Genomic DNA, 8,364 nt, shown 5'->3' with positions numbered 1-8,364 from the left:
TATATACTGCTCACAACAATGCAGCACAGATATGGATACTTGAAGTGACACGGAGCTGCAAGATACAGCAATGGACTACTGTACTGTACAACTATATACTGTTGGTCACCAAAATGCTGCACTGTCCTACTATATACTGCTCACAACAATGCAGCACAGATATGGATACTTGAAGTGACACAGAGCTGCAAGATACAGCAATGGACTACTGTACTGTACAACTATATACTGTTGGTAACCAAAATGCTGCACTGTCCTACTATATACTGCTCACAACAATGCAGCACAGATATGGATACTTGAAGTGACATGGAGCTGCAAGATACAGCAATGGACTACTGTACTGTACAACTATATACTGTTGGTCACCAAAATGCTGCACTGTCCTACTATATACTGCTCACAACAATGCAGCACAGATATGGATGGATACTTGCAGTGACACAGAGCTGCAAGATACAGCAATGGACTACTGTACTGTACAACTATATTCTGTTGGTAACCAAAATGCTGCACTGTACAACTATATATACTGCTCACAACAATGCAGCTCAGATATGGATGGATACTTGCAGTGACACGGAACTGCAAGATACAGCAATGGACTACTGTACTGTACAACTATATACTGTTGGTCACCAAAATGCTGCACTCTACTACTTTATATACTGCTCACAACAATGCAGCACAGATATGGATGGATACTTGCAGTGACACGAAACTACAAGATACAGCAATGAACTACTGTACTGTACTACTATACTGGTGGTCACCAAAATGCTGCACTGTACTACTATATATAATTTATATATACTGGTCACACAACAATGCAGCAGATATTGAGCACTGATGACCAGGATACTGTCTAGAACTGAGTCTGACACGGAGCTGTAAGATACAGCAATGGCCTGCTGTACTGTACTATAATTATATACTGGTGGTCCCCACAATGCAGCACACTGATCAGACATTTGCAGCACACTGAGCACAGATATGGAGCTATTCAGGCAGAGAAAGTAGATATTTGCAGCACACTGAGCACAAATATGGAGCGTTTTCAGGCAGAGAACGTAGATATTTGCAGCACACTGAGCACAGATATTTGTAGCACACTGAGCACAGATATTTGCAGCACACTGAGCACAGATATGGAGCTTTTCACGGAGGGAACATAGCCACGTCCTCTCCGTTCAATCTCCAATGTACGAGTGAAAATGGCGGCGACGCACGGCTCTTTATATAGAATATGAATCTTGCGAGAATCCGACAGAGGGATGATGACGTTCGGCCTCATTCGGGTTAACCGAGCAAGGCGGGAAGATCCGAGGCTGCCTCGGACCCGTGAAAAACACGTGAAGTTCTGGGGGGTTCGGATCTTAACGAACCGAACCCGCTCATCTCTAGGTGCAGTGCAGAGGTTTTATATTTTTCTGCGTACATATATATATATATATATATATATATGTATAAGCATACAGTAGATAAAGGGGTCATCTAATGTTGGCTACAAAGGCACTGCATGCCTCTTTTCCCTGCAAATTGCTACTCTTTATTGTGCATTTGCACCAAAAAATTGTTATACCTCCATAGCCATGCTGATCCTTATGCCAAGGGAAACAGGACAGAGATTGAGTAGGATGTTCAAACATTGGCTGAAATACAGTATTAGTATTTTCACACAAAATGCATCCCATGCTGACCACAAGTAAGAAGCATATGCAACAATTAAAAATATGAACGATGGCTGGACACTTCTGTCTGAATGCATCTGAATCCTTTCCCACTTATGCTAAAATGATTGGTGATACAATCTATTGTAGGCCTTTGCCTAAAATCCAAATTGCAAATGGTTCATGAACTAGTGCAAGTTATAAAGCTAATAAAAGTGACCAAAGAGCCCCGTGAGACTCTGCTAGTGCAACTTTTTTGTGTTTTTTTTTTGCACCTTAGTTGAAATGTGACTATGATGCACCTAGAGACTGTGCTGATTAATTTGATATGCAACACTTGTATATCTGTGAGCTATTGAGTCTCTGAATCTGTATAAAAGTGCTTTAATGCAGTGTCTGTGGGGTTTTTTCATGACAAATTCCATTGTGCTTCACATACTCTCTCTCTCTCTCTCTCTCTCTCTCTCTCTTATGCTCTAAACAAGCCACTTCCCTATACAATGCATCCCTTACTTCTGCTATTGACTCTGTCGCTCCATCGACCACTATTCACTCTCACAGATTAAAACCTCAACCCTGGCACACCAAATGCTCCAGATATCTTCAAAAATGCTCACATACAGTGGAGGAAATCATGCTCTGAGGCAAACTTCCTCCATTTCAAACTCATGCTCTCGTTCTTCAGTGCTGCCCTTTCCCTCGCTAAACAGTCATATTACAAGAAACTCATCTTCTCCCAGTCTTCCAATCCCCGGCACCTTTTTGCACTCTCAACTCCCTCCTCTGCCCACCCCCACCTCGTTTCCCATTTTTACTGTCTGCTGACTTTGCCACTTACTGTATTTCACATCCTAGATTGACTCCATACGTCACAAAATCACATACCACCAGACCATCAACAACCAGCCACCTCCTATTCCTTACCATCCCTCCCCATCCTTCTCACCAACTCTGACTTCTTTCTCCCATGTATCTGGTGAGGAAATCATGGACCTCATTAATCCCCACCCACTACCTCCCCCATATGACCCTATCCCCTCCCGCCTCCTCCGCTACCTCCATCCTTCTTCCTGTTCCTATCTTGCCCACCTTTGCAATCTCCTACTCTCATCAGTCACTGTCTGCACTGTCTTCAAGCATACACTCATCTCCCCTATTCTTAAAAAAACCTTGATCCTAACACCCTCTCCAACTACCGACCCATCTATTTTCTCCCTTTTGCTTCCAAACTTCTTGAGCACATTGTCTACAATCATCTTACTGCCTTTCTTTCCTCCCACTCACTGCTGGACCCTTTACAGTCTGGATTCCGTTCTCTCCACTACACTGAAACTGCCCTCACAAAAGTCTGCAATGACCTCCATGCTGCCAAATCTAAGGGCCACTACTCTCTGCTTATTCTTCTTGAACTCTCTGCTGCTTTTGACACAATAGAACACCCTCTCCTTCTGCAAATCCTTCACCCTCTTTGTCTACAGGATACTTCCCTCTCCTGGCTGTCCTCCTACCTTTCTGAGCATTCCTTCTCTGTACATAATGAATCCACCTCCCTTCCACTTCCACTAACTGTAGGTGTCTCCCAAGGTTCTGATCTTGGTCCTCTCCTTTTCTTTCTCTATTTGTCCTCTGTAGGTGAACTCATTAGCTCTTTTAACTTCCAATATCATCTCTATGCTGATGATACTCAAATCAACCTTTCCTCCCCTGACCACTTCTGCACTGTTTTGGAGTAATCCTTGACTTCTCCCTCTCCTTTAAACCGCACATTCAGCACCTCTCGCAAACCTTCCATTTTCATCTCAAATATACAGTATTTTCAGAATCAGACCCTTTCTCACCCAGGATGCTAATAAGACCCTCAGCCACTCACTGGTCATTTCCAGGCTGGACTACTCTTACCTCCTCCTAACAGGCATCCATGACAAGTGCCTCTCTACACTTCAGTATATCCTGAATGATGCAGCCGGTCTCATATTCCTTACCAAATGCACTGCAGATGGAGCCACGCTAATTGTGCCTCCATCTGCAACTAGGTGCGCCCAGCGAGGTGCACCGCCAAGAATGAAGGGGATGCGCATTAGTGATGAGCGGATTCGGTTTTACTCGGTTTTACTCGGTTTTACTCGGTTCTCAAAACGGCATCTTATTGGCTCACGGATGTCACGTGTTTTGGATAGCCAATAAGATGCCGTTTTGAGAACCGAGTAAAACCGAGTAAAACCGAGTAAAACCGAACCTCGCTCATCACTAATGCGCATGCATCAAAGTGAATGGGAGCATCCCCGTATGCTCAGCAGTGTGCCGAGGTGCACGCATGCCTAGGCAAACTGCGCACCCCACCTGCGATGCAGCCAGGCTCAATGAGCTTGGCTCCCTCTGTATGTCCACCTCACCTCTCCTACATGTCCTTCTCTGGATTCCCTTTCAGAATCCAATTCAAACTGCTCATACTCACTTACAAAGCCCTAACCCACTCGTCTCCCATTTACATGTCTACCCTTATCTCCCTTTACATTCCAACCCATCTTCTTTGCTCCGCTAATGCACGTCGCCTCTCCTGACTACTGTTGGCTTCCTCCCACTCCTACCTTCCATATTTCTCATGTGCTGCTCTCTTTCTCTGGAATTCTCAACCTATCCCCCTCCGACTCCACACCTCTCAACAAAACTACAAACGGGCTCTGAATACCCACTTCTTCACAAAACTCAAACTAATCTAATCCTCTGTTCCTTGCTCACAGTCTACCCTATTGATGTCACCTCTGTTCTGTCTGCCCCATCCCCCCTTCAGAATGTAAGCTCTCACAAGAAGGGACCCTCATGTGCTTATCCTTCTTTTACTTAAACCATATTCAACTGCACCAAATCCTGTGGTTTTCTGCCACCCTGATACTTATGTCAGTATCGTCTGCTGCTGTAGACATGTTTATAAACCCTGTACTTGTGCTATATTGTTTTCAACTGTAAGTCATTATATTCCTGTTTTATTTAGTTTATGTACTCTGTAATTGGGCGCTGTGGATCCCTTGTGGTGCCATATAAATAAAGGATAATTCTAGTAACATACAGACTCAGTCGCACACTGATATACAGTTGTTTTATATCTAATGAATCAGCATATCCCATACTACATAGTGTATTGAGGCAAGCTGTATGAGAAACACATCTGTATATATTTATATATGCTATCAAAAAGGGAGAGAGAGAAGGCTCTTGTGTGGGCGCACTCTTTGGAAATGTAGGAAAATTCCTATGATATATGAGAAGAAATATTTAAAACATGAATTTTAATGTTTAGAGTTTAAAAAAAAAACGTAATTACCCATATAAGGGATCCATGTGAAATAAAGATATTATAGATAAAGGATTAAAATGTTCTGGTCTGTTTTTTCACAATGAGTGATTGAAAAGGTTGTAGACACTTGATTGTCTTACCCCCATTTCCCCTGACCAGTACAGAATGTCTGTATTAATGGGACCAAGGAGTGATCACAACAATAAAGATAAGTAAGTCCCAATAAGGGCTGCTTACAATCAGAAATTAATGGTCACTAACATTCAAAAAACCTGACTTTGTGGCATATATCATGGTCGTAAGCCTTCAGTAGAGAGAGAATATCGTAAGAACCAGATTGGTGGTGATACTGCTGTTGGCGTCGCAACTCACATAGAAAGGAAAATCATTCCTGCTCTACAACACCAGGTATTCGCAGGAAGTCTCCTCTCCCGGTACTAACCCAGCCCAACACTGTTTGGCTTCCAAGATCGGATGAGATCGGGCATTTGCAGCGTGGTGTGATAGTAGAGAATATATGTGATAAGTACACCAATGAGAGTGCACCTATATAGGAAATTATAAAAAAGTGTGGAAACAATTGGAAAGCGAGAAGAGGTGAATGAGTAAAGTGGGAAGAAATGTGTGGATCTGCTTTCCACGTTAGGCACGGCTCACAAGATCCCACATCCGTGGTATCGTGCTCCGTGGATCGCGGATGAGAGTCCACAGAAAAATAGTGGAACGAGAAAGAGGCACAAAATCAATGATTCCAGTTCAATTGTATAATGGAAAAAAGGTAAGAAAAGTGGGATATTCTGTGTCACCAAACAATTATTATTAAGCCCCTGACAGTAAATGCTGATATTGGTGCACGTTATAGTACACCTTAGGCTGGACAGAGTATAGAAATTAATTCACATTAGAGAATTACATATCATGAATCAAATAGGCTAGACCAGAAATGCAATATTATCATCAGTAACTAAAATAGCACTGGAAATCACAATGGATGAAATCATGTAGCAATATACTGGCCTCTGCTGATGATAGGGCAACCTAGCAGTGTGAGATATCTGCCAGGTGCTATCATAACAGGGTAATAGGCAAATGCAACCTCTGTTAAGGAATTGAATCAGGGTCCTAAAGTAGCTGACAGTATATACACAAAAGAGGTCTGCTGGGATGTATAGTGAAATACAAATTGGGGTAGTACACAGATATTATCCTGCTGTCTGTGTGTATTCTACACAGAACAGACGTGGGCTTACGGTCACCAAAATTGGAGGTTTCAGGATTGAAGGATTAGGGCATAGTCAGGTGCAGGTGAGGGTGCCAGAAAGTCACTCCATCGGCGGTGTCCCCCCCCCCCCCCCGGTGGAAGACGTGTTTCGCCCATACGGGCTTGTTCACTTCCGGAAGTGAACAAGCCCGTACAGGCGAAATGGATAAGGATAAGTGGATAAGGACACTAGTCACCTTTTGCACTGGCTCAAAGATGATTGCTAAGGAACAGCTGAGACAGGTTCAGGATAATAAAGTCCACACAGGGGTGCATGAGAAAGCTAGTGGCCACGGTTAATAAGAGCTAACCATAGATTAACCCCATCGTATACGCACAGAGAAAAAACCACAGCACTCACCACACCAGAAGCGGGGCACAGCTATGCACTTACCACTCACAGGGTGGGGTGCATGTAACACAGCACTCTCCACCACAAAAGTGGGGAACACAGCTGTACTTACCACTCACAGGGCGGGGTGCATGTAGCCCATGACCACATCACTCTAATAAATACAAACAAAGAACCCAGCACTCACCAAAGTAAACTCACTTATCCTCAACAATTCAATAAATAAATGATGGGGGTTTAGTTAGTGGATTGGCCAATGCACGGAAGCCTGCACACCGATTTTCAAGGTACCCCACCTTCATGCAGGTCCTACACTATCACAGAATCTTAAAACCTGACTACTTCACTGCTGTTACACACATCATCTGCCTGCTAGATTTATTGTGTACCTGCCACACCTTTATGGCTTTTAAAGGTACACTAGTCACCTTTTGCACTGGCTCAAAGATGATTGCTAAGGAACAGCTGAGACAGGTTCAGGATAATAAAGTCCACACAGGGGTGCATGAGAAAGCTAGTGGCCACGGTTAATAAGAGCTAACCATAGATTAACCCCATCGTATACGCACAGAGAAAAAACCACAGCACTCACCACACCAGAAGCGGGGCACAGCTATGCACTTACCACTAACAGGGTGGGGTGCATGTAACACAGCACTCTCCACCACAAAAGTGGGGTACACAGCTGTACTTACCACTCACAGGGCGGGGTGCATGTAGCCCATGACCACAACGCTCTAATATAAAAATCCCGGTGCACATTATACTGGCGCCGGGATTCCGACCCCCGGAATTCCGACAGCTATTCTCCCTCGTGGGGGTCCATGACCCCCCTGGAGGGAGAATAAAATAGCGTGGCATGCGTAGTGCGCCACCGTGCCCGCAGCATGATGAGCGCAGCGAGCCCACAAGGGGCTCCTTTGCGCTCGCCACACTGTCGGTATCCCAGCGGTCGGGCTCCTGGCGCCGGTATGCTGGTCGCCTGGAGCCCGGCTGCTGGCATACCATACTACACCCGTCTGTCACATGTGCTCAGTGAGAACCTGCTTTCATCTGTGAAGAGCACAGGGCACCAGTGGCGAATTTGACAATCTTGCTGTTCCCTGGCAAATGCCAAATGTCCTGCACGGTGTTGGGCTGTAAGCACAACCCCCACCTGTGGACGTCGGGCCCTCATACCACCCTCATGGAGTCTGTTTCTGATCGTTTGAGTAGACACATGCACATTTGTGGCTTGCTGGAGGTCATTTTGCAGGGCTTTAGCAGTGCTCCTCCTGTTCCTCATTGCACAAAGGCGGAGGTAGCGGTCCTGCTGCTGGGTTGTTGCCCTCCTCTGGCCTCCTCCACGTCTCCTGATGTACTGGCCTGTCTCCTGGTAGCGCCTCCATGCTCTGGACACTATGCTGACAGACACAGCAAACCTTCTTGCCACAGCTCGCATTGATGTGCCATCCTGGATGAGCTGCACTTCCTAAACCACTTGTGTGGGTTGTAGACTCCGTCTCATACTACCACTAGAGTGAAAGCACCGCCAGCTTTCAAAAGTGACCAAAACATCAGCCAGAAAGCATAGGAGCTGTGGTCTGTGGTCACCACCTGCAGAACATCTCCTTTACTGGGGGGTGTCTTGCTAATTGCCTATAATTTCCACCTGTTGTCTATTCCATTTGCACAACAGCATGTGAAATTGATTGCTTCCTAAGTGGACAGTTTGATTTCACAGAAGTGTGATTGACTTGGAGTTACATTGTGTTGTTTAAGTGTTCCCTTTATTTTTTTTGAGCAG

General features: G+C 44.9%; 1 pseudogene; it reads right to left on the bottom strand.

Annotated features, from left to right (window-relative positions):
• Positions 1–5,358: 5,358 nt before the first annotated feature.
• Positions 5,359–5,477, bottom strand: LOC134950226 (5S ribosomal RNA; annotated as a pseudogene).
• Positions 5,478–8,364: the final 2,887 nt, after the last annotated feature.

The sequence above is a fragment of the Pseudophryne corroboree genome, chromosome 8 (assembly GCF_028390025.1).
Source record: "Pseudophryne corroboree isolate aPseCor3 chromosome 8, aPseCor3.hap2, whole genome shotgun sequence".
NCBI lineage: Eukaryota > Metazoa > Chordata > Amphibia > Anura > Myobatrachidae > Pseudophryne > Pseudophryne corroboree.
Note: the sequence above shows the minus strand (reverse complement) of the source record. Positions and strands in the feature narration are given on the sequence as shown.